Source organism: Cynocephalus volans, chromosome 11 (genome assembly GCF_027409185.1).
Source record: "Cynocephalus volans isolate mCynVol1 chromosome 11, mCynVol1.pri, whole genome shotgun sequence".
In the NCBI taxonomy this organism is placed as follows: Eukaryota; Metazoa; Chordata; class Mammalia; order Dermoptera; family Cynocephalidae; genus Cynocephalus; species Cynocephalus volans.
Window position 1 is genome coordinate 60,756,347 of NC_084470.1, and position 14,725 is coordinate 60,771,071.

The 14,725-nt window shown below is 37.2% G+C and overlaps 1 protein-coding gene across 1 annotated transcript in view; it reads left to right on the forward strand.

Annotated features, from left to right (window-relative positions):
* Positions 1–14,725, forward strand: part of MAPKAPK3 (MAPK activated protein kinase 3) — a 109,997-nt gene that overhangs the window by 60,528 nt on the left and 34,744 nt on the right. The window lies entirely within an intron of this gene.

Below are 14,725 nucleotides of genomic sequence, written 5' to 3' on the forward strand. Positions count from 1 at the left end.
ATCTCTTGGTAGCCATGGCTTTGATTGTGCTCTGTCTTCATGATCGTATTGGTAAAGCCATGTTTCATCTCCTGTTTCAATTCTTTGAAGAAATGATTTAGGGTCTTGATGCCACTTGTTTAAAATTTCCATTGAAAGCTCTGTTCTTGTCTGCAGCTGATCTGGGCACAAGGGTTTTGGCACCCATGGAGCAGGAAGGTTGCTCAACTGTAATTTTTCAGTCAGAATTGTGTAAGCTGAACCAGTTGAGATGTCTGTGATGTTGGCTGTTTCTGTTATTGTTGGTCCTGTTCAATTAGGGCACAAAAGAGATTAATGTTTTCCTTGCAAATTGATGTAGGTGGTGTATTGCTGTGGGCTTCATCTTCAACATTGCCTCGTCCCTTCTTAAAGTGGGTTTTATCTGTTTGTAAACTGCTGATTTTTTTGGGACATTGTCCCCATAAACTTTTTTTTTTTTTTGACCGGTAAGGGGATTGCAACCCTCAGCATGGTGTCGTCTGCACCACACTCAGCCAGTGAGTACACCAGCCAACCCTATGTAGGATCTGAACCCGCGGCCTCAGCACTACCAGTGCCGCACTCTCCTGAGTGAGCCACTGGGCTGGCCCCCCATAAACTTTTTTTAAAGCATCAGTGATTTCACCATTCTTCCACCTAAGTTTCATCATAAATGTGATGTTTGTTCTTGCTTCAATATTAGCAGAATTCATGTTTTTCTCTCATAGGGGTTCTTTTCAAGCTGTTGTCTTACCTTTCTTAACTAGATCCTGTTCAGACATGTTATAAGTCAGTATGAGTTTATTTTGGTGCAGAAATTTTTTGTAATCCATGTATAGTTTTTTCATAATACACATTTTCCATGAACTTTTTGAAGACCCCCTCATATATATGAAAAAATTAAACAAAAGCTTAATGATCTAGTACTTACTCTTACTGTGTAATTTGTACAGTTTATGCTGATATTTTCTGTTAATTTCTATGTCATTAAGAAAGTATTGGTGACAATTTACTCAATTGATTTTGTGACCCATGGTTGAAAAAGATTGCTTTAGGCTTAAAACTCTTGAAAGTAGGTTTTGTGCCATGTTTATCTTTATAATCTCGGCAGATGTAACTCAGTACCATGCATGTAGAAAATTTTATGCATGTATTTGTCGCATTGAATTGGACGTTTTTGTTAATGTGTCTTAAAGCCTGAGTTTTGAGGACTTGGGAGCTTCCATTTTGTACTAATTGCTCATATCGAATTTATAACAACTGTATTAGTCCATTTCTATTGCTTATGAGAAAATACCCGAAACTGGGTGATTTATAAAGAAAATGAAATTTATTGCTTACATTTTCTTGGGCTCAGAAGTCCGAAGTCCAGGGAACACATCTGGTGAGGGTCTTGGTGGTGACTTTGGTGACGCAGGGTATCACATTGTGAAAAGGCAGAGCGGAGAGAGCAAGAGGCCAACTTCCTCATTCACTCTCCTTTTAAAACTCTCCAAACCACGCCCATGACCACCATTTTTAATCCATTTGCTACAGCATGGTTCTACAATCTAATCATCTCTTCAAGGCACTAACTACCTTTCAATTACCATAATAGGATTTCCCACCCTCAACAGTTACAGTGGGGATTAAACTTCTAATATATGAAACTTGGGGGACACAATTCAGGCTTCAGTGAGTTTCGAGGGGACATAATTCAGTCCATTACAACTACTAAACCCTAGGTTTTATTTCCTATGAACTGATGTCAAGCTGTATTTCTTCCATCCTGAACTTGTATGATTGATATTAAACATAATTGTAAAATTTTAGTTTCATTTAAAAAATATTTTATATTTATTTCTGTTACATTTTAGGCAGTGTATTTGGTTTATTAGTACAACCTGTCAAACCTTTTTGAACTTAAGTTGTGATCCCACGTATTTTACCTTTTCCTTGAAACTTTATCTACACAACTGATAAGCCTGTCTTCTGTCTTCTTCCAAGTGGCTAATAAAAATGTTGGACAGAATAGGAAAAAATTTTATTGCCGTAGAGGGAAGTGTCTAGTGTATAACCAAGTAAATTTTGCTGTGTTGTGTTTTGAATGCAAATTATCTAAGTGGACATTTTATAACAGTGCCAGCTATGCCACCTTTGTGAACCTGATAGTGTCTGGGGTTAGGGTAGATTCCTAGCTAGACTGTGGTTTATGTCTAAGGTGTTTTTAGTAAGGAGGAAAGATGCTGCTAAGAAGTCTGTGTGGATTTACTTCTAAGTATGGGGAGTGACAAAGAAATATCAACATTGAAAAGGTGTTAACTCCTTTTTTATCTTCATATACAGGAGGAAGGTGGCACTAAACTTTTCTTGATTTTTTTTTTTTTGTGACATTCTGTCCACGTTTCCTACACTCTAGACATGCTGGACAAATCACCCTTTTCAAGACAGGCTTATAACTTTCCTACGTTTGCTTTGCTCAGGTTGTTATAATGTGACCAGAATGCCACAACTACTTTTCTCTGTCTGGGGAATGCCAACTGAAAGAGCTCAAATATAATCTCTTTAATGCCTTCCCCAGCTCTGTCTGCAATAAATAAGTGCTGCTTTTTGCTCCTGTTGCAGTTGGTTCGAACCTCTGGTATGGCACTTATCCCTCTAGATCATACTTAATTGCATGTCTTTGCCTCAGGGGACTCAACTTCTTGAGGACCAGGAACTTTGTATTCATGTTTGTATCACCAGAACCTAGTACATAGTGACTGTTCAACAAATGCTTAGTTAGGACTCCAATCTAGGATTTTATTTTGCTTTGTGAATCCTGATAGTATTTTAAAAGGCAGGCTGTAAATCCAATAATATTTGGTTGTTAGAAATTTGTGATATAATGGATACACTTTTTTCCCTTGGTCTCTTTCCTGGGCCCTAAGGAGGTTTACTGCCTACAGCTGAGTTCAAATGACTGGTTTTGGGTGGGAGCTTAGGATTCCACTATGAGTCTATCTCACCTAGAGTTTCACAGTTATCACAACGGTGATTCACAAATCTTGCAGCAGGTAATTGGGATGCAGTCTGCACTTACCTCAACAGTACCTCTTTCATTTGACATCTTTGGGAAATGCTGTGTTTTGGATGAGTGACTTTCCAGAGAACTCAAGGTTAAACCTCTAAAAGCACCAAGAGGAAATTTTGTCTATTTTTGTTGAAATTTTTCTGAAATATAACATATTCTGGTCTTCCCTGTATTGCGAATTCAATATGTTGAATACATTTGAGCTTTTTATTTTTCTGTGTAACATTCCTCTGTGAATATATAAGGTACATATCATATAGAAATGTCAGTAAATATAGAAAAACACACAAAAGAGAAAATAAAGGTGATGTCTTATTTTTGTTACCCAGATTTAATCCCTGTCAACATATTGGCATATCTTTCCAGTCTTTTTTCTGTATATACATTTAAGTAGGCATTTAAAGTAAATTTAGGACCATAATGTTTATATTGCCTTATAATCTAATTTTATTTTAAATCTGTTACACTCTGAACATTTTCTTACATCTGGAATTTTCACTGTTTTAACAAGTGCTGTTCCATAATATGTATATAGTATAATTTAATGAATTTCCTACTTTTGAGCAGGTGGTTGTTTGAAATGAATTATTGTCAAGTTGTCCTCCCTGACAGTAAGGGTACTTATTTTCTGCACCCTTGTCAGTGTAAGGCATTATTTTCTCCGCAGATTTGCATTTTCAAAAATTTCAAGATTGATACATGCTTGAGAGGAATACATCCTCAAGCATTGCAAAAGTAAAGGGTCCTCTACTACTGGTTCCACTTCTTGAGCATCAAATGTTTAACTGAATTTCTGATGATTTGACTTATTAATACAAACAAATGATTATGATGTTGATACAATGATACTTATTTCTTCCTCACTGAAATCCATGGGAAATTGCTGGTTTCAATTAATGGTTCTTTTATTTCTTATGTGGCTGTGATGCTGTTAGGGAATTTTGTGGGAGGGGGGGGGATATTTAGGACATTTTGACTTACTGTCAGTGACTTAAAATGATATTTTTTTTTTTGGTATTTTTTCTGTCTTTGTCCCTTTCTTTTCTCTGTAGCTCCTTGGGGTACCATCCTTCTCCTTTTCCAATCTGCCAACCACTCATTGCTGTTTGCTTCTCTCCGCAGTCATATATTTGTAAGCTAGACCTGAATTGAACTTGGTCAAGGGAAACTGAGTAATCAAATATGTGAAAAAGTAAAGTGGTTCCTTTACTCTTCTTTGGAGTGAGACTCTGTGCCTTTGTGATGTACTCAATCCCAGTAAAAGCTCTTTCTTTCTCATGGGCCCTGTAGGAATGCCTGTCTGGAACAGAGGCAGTACTCTCGGAGTGATGCAAATTTGGTCTGTGCCAAGGGTAGTTTCCCTTCTGGGTGGGTGCATGTAGGTGGGACATCTGATACTGCTGCAGCTATCTTGTCATGAGGAAAGCCTGGAAGGGAGGGGGTTTTGTTTTGCTTTTTGGTATAGGGATGGAAAGAAGCACTTAGGGGTGCGTGGAGCAGGGAAGGAACCTTTTGAATAGAAAATTTTTTGATGGTTTTAAACATGCTGAAGTATTTAAGATCTAGTGGGTCAATGGTATATGATTATAGGTAATGCTATTGTGTGGTTGTTTCACAGAGCACTCATTGTTTTTATTGATTTGCTTTCTCAGAAACTGTAGCAGCTTTCTATGTTAGGTATATAGAGTAATGATCTGTATTATTATTATTTTTTTTAGCAATCTGTTTTAATTGGTTAACTCTTCACCTTGATATGTGTGTGTGTGTGTGTGTGTGTGTGTGTGTGTGTGTGTGTGAATATATATATATATTATTATTTATTTTTATGGCAAGATGTACATAACATTTACATTTTAGCCATTTTTAAGTATACAGTTCAGTGGTATTAAACACATTCAAATCTTTTATAACCACCACTACTGTCTGTTTTCAGAATTTTTTCATCATACCAAACAAACTTTATACCCATTGAGCAATAATTTCTAATTTCTCTTTCCCCATAACCCCTGGTAACCTCTATTCTACTTTCTGCATCTCTGAATTTGACTCTTCTAGGTGCCTCGTGTAAGTGTAGTCATACAATATTGGTCCTTTGTGTCTGGCTTATTTCACTTGGCGTAAGGTTTTCAAGGTTCATCCATGTTGTAGTGTATATCAGAATATCAGAACCTCAGAATTTTAGGGCTGGCTGATTAGCTCAGTTGGTTAGAATGCAGTTCTGGTAACACCAAGGTCAAGGGTTTGGGTCCCCTTACCTCCCAGCCCTCCCCCCGCCCCCAAAGAGAGTTTTAGTTTGAATGTCAGATGCTGAAAACTAATTGGATGATTTCCCCCCCAAAAATGAGGCTGGCCAGTATGGGGATCGGAACCTCTGATCTTGCTGTTACCAGCACTGCGCTCTAACCTACTGAACTAGCTGGCCAGCCTCATTCTTTTTTATAACTGAATAATATTCTATTGTATGTGTATATATCACATTTCTTTGTCTTTTCATTTGTTGATGTACAGTACACTTGGATTGTTTTCTACCTTTTAGCTACTGTGAATAAAGCTGCTGTGAACATTGGTGTGCAGGTATCTATTTGAGTGCCTTTCTCAGTTTTCTTGGGTATATACCTAGGATTGGAATTGCTGGATCATATGGTAATTCCATGTTTAACTTTTTCAAAAATCTGCAAACTGTTTTCCATGGCAGCTGCACCATTTTACATTCCCATTAGCAACACACAAGGGTTCCAGTTCCTGCACATCTTCACCAACACTGCTTGTTTTCCACTTTTTTTTTTTTTTGATGATAGCCACCCTAATGGGTGTGAAATTGTATCTCATTGTGGTGTTGAGTTGCAGTTCCCTAATGATTAGTGATGCTGAGCATCTTTTCATGTGCTTATTTGCTATCTATTTATTTTTTGGGGGGAGAATTGTCTGTTCAAGTCTTTCTTGCTCATTTTGAAATTGGGTTGTTTTTGTTGTGAGTTGGAGTTTTTTATATTTTCTGGATATTAATTCCTTACCAGATAGGTGATTTGCAAATATTTTCTCTCAGTCTTTGGGGGTTCTTCTCACTCTCTTGGTAGTGTCTCAGATGTATGAAAGTTGTAATTTTGAAGAAGTCCAGGTTATCTAAGTTTTCTTTTGTTTTTTGTGCTTTTGTTGTCATACTTAAACTATTGCCAAATCCATGGTCTTGAAGCTTTTCCCCTATGGTTGTTTCAAATTTTGTTATTGTGGCAAAATATACATAACATAAAGTTTGCCATTTTGACTATTTTTAAGGGTACAGTTCCATGGCATTAAGTACATTCACATTGTTGTACAACCATTACCACTGTCTTTCTCCAGAACTTTTTCATCACCCCAAACTGAAATTCTGTACCCATTAAACAGTAATTCCCCATTTCTCCTCTCCCCCAGCCACTGGAAACCACTATTCTACTTTCTGTCTCTATGACTATTCTAGGTACTGCATATAAATGGAGTCATACAATATTTGTCCTTTTGCATCTGACTTATTTCACTTAGCATGTCCTCAAGGCTCATCCATGTTATAGCGTGTATCAGAACTTCATTCCTTCTGTGGCTGAATGATATTTAATTATATGTGTGTACTGCATTTTGTTTATGCATTCATCTGTTGATGGACACTTAGGTTGTTTGCACCTCTCGGCTATTGTGAATAATGCTTCAGTGGACATTGGCATACTAACACCTGTTCAACTCCTTGTTTTGTATTCCTTTGGGTATATATCTAGAAGTGGAATTGCTGGATTGTACAGTAATTCTATGTTTAGCTTTTCTGAGGAGCTGTCATACTGTTTTCCACAGTGGCTGCACAATTTCGCATTCCCATCATAAATACACAAGGATTCCAATTTTCCCACATTCTTCCCAATACTTGTTATTTTCTGATTTTTGTTATTAGCATTCCACATAGGCATGAAGTGGTATTTCGTTGTGGTTTTGATTTGCAATTTCCTAACCACACAGTATCATTACCTATAATCATGTACCACTGGCCCACTAGAGCTTAAGTATTTCAGTAGTTTAAATGCATCAAAAATTTTTCTTTTCAAAAGTTTCCTTCCCTGCTCCAAACATCCTTAAGTACTTCTTTCCATCTCTCTACCAAAAAGCAAAACAAAACCCCCTCCCTTCCAAGCTTTCCTCATGACAAGATAGTTGCAGTAGTATAAGATGTCCCATCTACATGCACCCACCCAGAAGGGAAACTGCCCTCTGCACAGACCAAATTTGCATTAGGCTCCATCACTCCCAGATTAGTAATGTTAAGAATGTTTCATGTGCTTATTGGACATTTGTGTGTTTTCTTTGGAAAAATGTCTGTTCAAATCCTTTGCCTATTTTTTTTTTTTTTTTGACCGGTAAGGGGATCACAACCCTTGGCTTGGTGTCGTCCACACCACGCTCAGCCAGTGAGCACACTGGCCATACCTGTATAGGATCCGAACCTGTGGCGGGAGCGCCGCTGTGCTCCCAGCGCCGCACTCTCCCGAGTGAGCCACGGGGTCGGCCCCCTTTGCCCATTTTAAAATCATTTTTTTATTTTTTGTTTTTGGGTTGTAGTGTAGGAGTTCTTTATATATTCTGGATTTTAAACCTTTTTCTGATAAATGGTTTGCAGGTATTTTCTTGCACTCTGTAGTTTGCCTTTTCATTTTGTTATTAGTGTTCTTTGATGTACAAAAATTTTCGAGTTTGATGAAGTCTAATTTATTTTTTTTTTGTTGGCTATGCCTTTGGTGTCATAGCCAAGAAATTGTGATCAAATGCAATATCTTGACGCTTTCCCTGTATGTTTTACTTTGTAAGAGTTTTCTAGTTTTAGCTTTTATGTTTAGGTCTTTGATCCATTTTGAGTTAATTTTTGTATGTGGTGTAAGGTAAGTATCCAGCTTCGTTCTTTGTGGATATCCAGTTGTCTCAGAACCATTTATTGAAGAGGCTTTCTTTTCCCCATTGAATGATCTAGGCTCCCATGTCAAAAATCATTTGACTATGTATTTGAGTGCTTATTTCTGGGCTCTCTCTTCTATTCCATTGGTCTCTATAGTTGTTTTTATGCCAGTTCCATACTGTTTTTATTACTGTAACTTTGTAGTAAGTTTAAAAAATCTGAAGTGTGAGTCTTCCAACATTTTGTTTGGAAAATTATTTGAAAAATGATAATCTTATTGTTAAAGATGGTTTTAGCTGTTAGGGGTCCCTTGAGATTCCATATGAAGTTCAGGATGAATTTTTCTATTTCTGCAAAGAATGCTGTTGGGAACTGAATCTGTAGATTTCTTTGGGCAGTATTGTCATCTTAACAGTGTTATTTTCCAATCAGTGAACATGGAATTCTTCACATTTATTTAGGTCTTCTTTAAGTTTTTCAGCAGTGTTTTGTAATTTTCAATGTACAAGTTTTTCACCTTTTGGTTAAATTTATACCTAAGTATTTTATTTTTGATGCTATTGTAAATGGAACTGTTTTCTTAATTTTCTTTTCATATTGTTCATTGCTAGTGTATACAAATACAACTGATTTTTACGTGTTGATTTTATGTCATGCAACTGCAAAGAGAGATAATTTTTTTTCCCCTATTTCAAATGTTTTTGTTTTCCAGATGTACCAAATATATTATGGTACTGCTGCCTTTATACACTATACTTTCCTCTATCTCATCCCTACTATGTTAAGAATAACTGATGTACAAAATCCCTTTTGAAGGAAATCAGTGGGCAAACAGGATCCATGGAGTTTTTGGCTGGAATTATGAGACAAGATCCAGGAATCTTGGATGTAGGCTTGTTTCAGGCAGCACTAGACAGAATGATCTAGCCCTGGGGGCTTTCTGTTTTTATAAGGTTTTTACAATCACCAGGTCTGAGGAGTAGCATCACAGAAGGCAGTCCTAGTAGGCTGTAATGACGACCCATCCTTAACCCAGGGAGAGGAATGTCAAATCCGAGAGACTAGTATCTGGATGAAGGGACAAAATGCCCCTGCCCAGCAGCACCTCTAGGGAATGGTAGTGATGTGACCTCTGTACTAACCAGGAGTGCAGGCCATCAAAACTGAATCTATGTTCTCTCCCAAGGAAACAGAGTTCAAAAGGACCAAAAAGCAAACGAGTAACTTGTGAATACTAAATTCCCAACATTCAATGTAAAGGCCTTGCCTTAAGCAGAAGCCCTGAATGTCCCTACTTCAGACATTAATGTCTGACATTTAATGAGTGCCAGAAAAGTTCCAGACACTATCCTAATAAGCTCTTTAACTTGAATTATTTCATTTTATCCTTAAAACTCCCTGTTATTGTAGCCATTTTACAGGTAAGTAAATTTTTTTCAGTTTTTCGTTCACTTTAAAAACAATTTTTTATTTTTATTTTTTCAAAATATTTAAACATTTACTTGTACATATTTGTGGAGCACAGTGTGTTGTTTCAGTACGTGCATATACTGCACAATGATTCACTTACTGTAGATAGCACAGTTTTGTACCTATTAGTTCACCACTTTTCCTCCCCTGACCCCACCCCTTCAGCCCCCTCCCTGCCTCTTGTAACCATTATTCTACTCTACTTCTATGACAACCGCTTTTTTTTAGATTCCACATGAGTGATGTCATGTGGTATTTGTCTTTTTGTACCTAACTTACTTCACTTAACATGATAGTTTTCATTTTCATTCACTTTGCTGCAAATGATAGGATATCCTTTTTTTTTTAAAGTGTAGTAGTATTCCGTTGTGTTTATATAGGTAATTTTTTTCCTGTCCAATTTGGATGCCTTTTGTTTCCTTTTCCTGCCAAATTGCTCTGGTAGAACTTCCATTATTATGTTGAATAGGTGAAAGCAGGTATCTTTGTCTTGTACCTGATCTTAGGGCAAAAACTTTGTTTTTCACCATTCGGTATGATCCTAGTAGCGGACTTTTCATACTCATTTTTTTCTTTCTGTTGTGGCAAGATTAGTTTCCATTTCACTTAGCCAAAGCTACCACTTATTCATGGCTCTGCTGTATGTGTTTGTATCTGTAAAAGTGTACATTATTTGAATATGGGCATTTTATCTTTTCCTGCTTCTTCGTATTCACACCCCCATTTTGCTAGTAGTTCTGTGTTCTTTCCCGGTCCTGATTTGTTCTTTCTTACTATATTATTTACTATTCATGGTCAAGATACTAAAACCTTATTTAAGTAGTTCTAAAGAATAAGTTAAAACTGCACAAGTTAACATGTGGTTATTGTGGGAAAAATAGCAGATGAGTAAAAAGAAAAAAATTTAGTCCAAACCTCACCACCCAGAGACATTTGTTTCCCCCCCGATTCCACTAAGCTAATTAAAATGATTTAAAAGTTGCATTTAATAAGTTGTTTAAAGTCAGTCTAATCTTCTTGATTCAACACATTATAGAATGGTTTTCACACATTTTACAATTCACCTACAGGGTGAACATTATAGAATGTTTTTCTCCTATTCTACATTCACTTAGGGATGTTCTATTCTAGTTGTAGACTCCCTAATTATTCACTACATAGACACCATCTGAAAAAAGATAAATTCCAAAGTTGGGAGAAAGGAACTCATGAAATTTTTGAAGAACAGTTCCTCTCTGAAAATAGAGAATTTGAAATGATTTTTAGTGGTGATAAGGAGATGGAGTGGGTGGATGTAGGATAAAGATAGTATTGAGATTATGTTGTATTAGTCTGTTTCTGTTGCTTATAACAAAATACTTGGAACTAGGCAATTTATAAGAAAGCAAAATTTATTGTTTACAGTTTCAGAGGCTAGGAAGTCCAAAGTCCAGGAAACACATGTGGTGAAGGCTTTCTCTAGTGGTGACTTCAGTGATGGCAGGGTATCATATTGTGAAATGGTGGAGCAGAGAGAGGGCGGAGAGTGAGATACAGACTCTCTCTTTCAAAGCCCTCAGAACGACACCTCTGACCACCATTTTTTTCTTTTTGTTTTAAATGTTTATTTATTATTAGCATATTCATTCTTACAAATCGTGATATTTCTTTATGCCCTTTGCCTGACCTATCACTTCTCAAACCCCCTCTCTTCCTCCCACATCTTTAGTATCCTTGGGTTTGTTCTCTCCTTCTGAATGTTCAGTGTATTGTTGTGGTCTTTTCTTTCTTTCCTTCATTCCTTCCTTTTTCCCTCCTTCCCTCCCTCTCTGTGTTCCTTCCTTCCTAGCAGCCAGTTATGAGTGAGAACATGCAATATTTCTGTTTCTTTGGCTTATTTCACTTAACATAATTTTCTCCATACTCATCCATGTTGCTGCAAATAGCAGAATTTCGTTTTTTTATGGCTGAGTAGTATTCCATTGTGTATATATACCACATTTTCTTTATCCAGTCATCTGACCACCATTTTTAATCCTACAATCTAATCACCTCTTCAAGGCTACACCTTTCAATTACCATAATAGGGTTTCCTACCCTCTTAACAGTCACATTGGGGGCTAAGTTTGTTTCTTTTTCTTCCCATTAATATCTATAGACTTATTGATTTATAATAGCACCAATGTAGCAGGGTGGCTAATTAAGTGAGTTAGCATATGTAAAACACCTGAAGGAGTTCTGGGCATGTATAAAGAACCATATGAGTATTTGGACTGTGAAATCAGACCTCTTACATTCTGGTTTCAGCTCTGCTACTTCCCAGCTGTGCTGTCTGTAGCAACAGAACCATCTCACTGGCTGTTGTGAGAGGAAATACATTAAAGTCTTAAAATGCTTCAAATATTGCCCAGCACATAAAAAGCCCAGTATGTTAGCCATTATTTTGTCAGTAGTATTAGGATCACTATTCTTAATGAAAGCTTTGTATTTATCTGTAGAGTGGAATTCCCCCCCCATCTTCCTCTCCACCTTTTTTTTTTTTTTCATTTTGTTTACTTTATTATTCAGTGGTTCTTCTGTTGGATGCTTTCTGGTGGGCGTTAAAGTGTGATACAGACATCTTCACACATTGTTCCCACTCCCATGTGTCCATCCACAAGCCTCTATCCCACATAGCCTTGGCTCTGATCTTCTGGTTGTTTTACTTCCAGACCTCTCACCAATGAGCCAGGCCATTAGACACTGTCCAGGAATCTGTCTTTCTATGGGGGCTATGTTTCTAACACATAAAACTTGGGGGATACTATTTAAGCTTCAGTGAGTTTTGGGGGGACATAATTCAATCCACTGCACGTGTTATGTAGATTGGCAAGGTGGTATCAACCATAGCTGTTATATTGACCACAAGAGGGAAATTAAAGTTATACTTTGTTTCTTGGCAAGAGTAGAGGAGAAGTTGTTTTTTTAAGGTAATGAAATGTAGGTAGTAACATGGAGTTAAAAATGTAAGTCTAACTGGAAAGTTATGATAGCTCATTTATAATTCTTTTATTGATTCAGTAGACATGCATTGAAGATCTGGTATGTACTACTAGGCACAGGGAAACAATGAAGGAAGAAAATACAGGTCTCCCTACTTTCAAGACCTTTAATCTAGAGGATTGTGAAAATTAGATTTTAGAAGATGCATTTTATGAAGATTGTACTTGAAACAATGCCAGTAGACAAGAATTTTTAGCTAAGAATAATATAGTCATGGAATTTTAGATTTAAAAGGTACCATAATGATGTAGTTCAGCCTATTTGTTTTTCAGCTGGCATCACCAAAGTCAGAGAAGTACAGTAACTTACTCAGGGTCACAGTTTGGCTATTTGGATGTTGAATTCAGGTCCTAATTTCCTTTAAGGGCTTTTTCTCCCATGTCACTGAGTCTAGTATACGTCCACCAGAGAATAGGAATCAGTCAAGAAATATTTGTTGGATGCCTACTATTTGTAAGATTTAATGGAAGAAACAAGCTTTTTCTTTTTCTTTTTTTTAAAGATGACCGGTAAGGGGATCTTAACCCTTGACTTGGTGGTGTCAGCACCATGCTCTCCCAGGTGAGCTAACTGGCCATCCCTATATAGGGATTCGAACTCTTGGCCTTGGTGTTACCAGTACTACACTCTCCCAAGTGAGCCACAGGCCAGCCTGAAACAAGCATTTTCTTGTTCTTGAGTTTATAATCTAGTTGGGGAGTTTGACAGGGTTCTTTCAAATGTAGTTGACAAAAATCTATCTCAAACTGAAGCAGAAGGGGGTATTTATTGGTTTATGTAACTGAAAAAGGCAGGAATGGGTCTGGCATCAGAATAGACGGGAATCAGGGGCTTAAGGCATCAGGACCTCTATGTTTCCATTTTATATCTTGGCGTCTATGTGTTGGGGGGGGGGTCTTTCTTACACTCATTAGCTTCTTTTTAAATTTACTCCTTCCATTATTGGAGAACATATCTCCTGGCAGCTCTGTGGTTACATCCTTGCAGCGTGTGATGGAATGGGAAAGAGCTATTTCCTTTCAGGAGAACTTCAGGGAATGAATGTTATGGCCCAGTCTTCACATGACCACTTATTGTGGAGGGGTTCCAGTTGACAGCCCCACTGAAATCATGTAGAATGGGAGAGTTTTTGTAAAAGGTGAGGGTTAGGGATGCTGGGTATACAGAGCAGTAAGGAGATAAGTCTTCCTGATGCACATACATACCATACGCACAAAGCTATCGTAAATGTCAAACATGTAGAACAGGTAGAAATAGAATGTGCTGTAGGTGTCCAGAGTCTGGTGGCACAAGACAGCATTCCTAAGAGTGGAAGTAGGACTGAGTCTTGATGAGTGAATAGGATTTTGTGAGCGAAGATAAGCGTGAGAGGAGATCTAGGCAGCAAGAAACAGTGAAGTACGAAAGACAGATTTGTGTAAGGTGTTTTTGGACGACTGGGAGTAGACCAAGTCCTGTGGCATTGGGAGAAGATTGGGAAGATAGGTTTGGCTGAGAGTGTGAAGGACTCTGAATGTCATAGTAGGGAGTTTGGCCTTTGTTTTGTGGACAGTGAGGAACCGTTGAAGGGAAACCGTGATCAAGGGAAAAGGGTATTGTAGTAAGGTAAATGGAGGAGTATAAGAGTGGTTTTAGATTCAGAAAAACTGGATGATAAAAGAATAATGGAATTTATTTACCAGAAGAACTAGGCAATACTATTTCTAACATAGAAAACCTGTGATCGTGAACAAATCACTTAACTACCTTCTATTCGCCTCTTCAGTAAAATAAATGTATTTATCTTTCCTCACATGAGATCAGTTTATATATAATTTCAGTAAGAAAATGTTGTGTTTTAGTAGGTATTATTGCTATACAATGACCTTATTAACTTAGATACACACGAGAGTATTTTTCTCTGTGGTATTTGGAGATTTTAAGTTGGAAATAGATTATTGATTGAGGAAATGATAATTATATTTTATTAGTTCATAACGTAAATGTGATTAACACCTTGGGCTTCATTTTTTTAGGTAAATCATAGAAATATGTTCTGAAATTAGAACTTAGTGTTGTGTTAATAGTCCTTTTCCTTCCAGTCTTATATACATTTTTATTACTAACAATTCCCAAAACTGCCTTTGTAACCAGGATTAGTGACACTTGGACCCTAAGACAGTGCTAGAACTGCTTGTGTGTACTGCTTGTGTTCCTGGGTCTCAAATTCTTTGAGAGAAAGGTTCTTCAACTCCTCAGCCTGTATCTCTCTAATAATTTATTGTCTC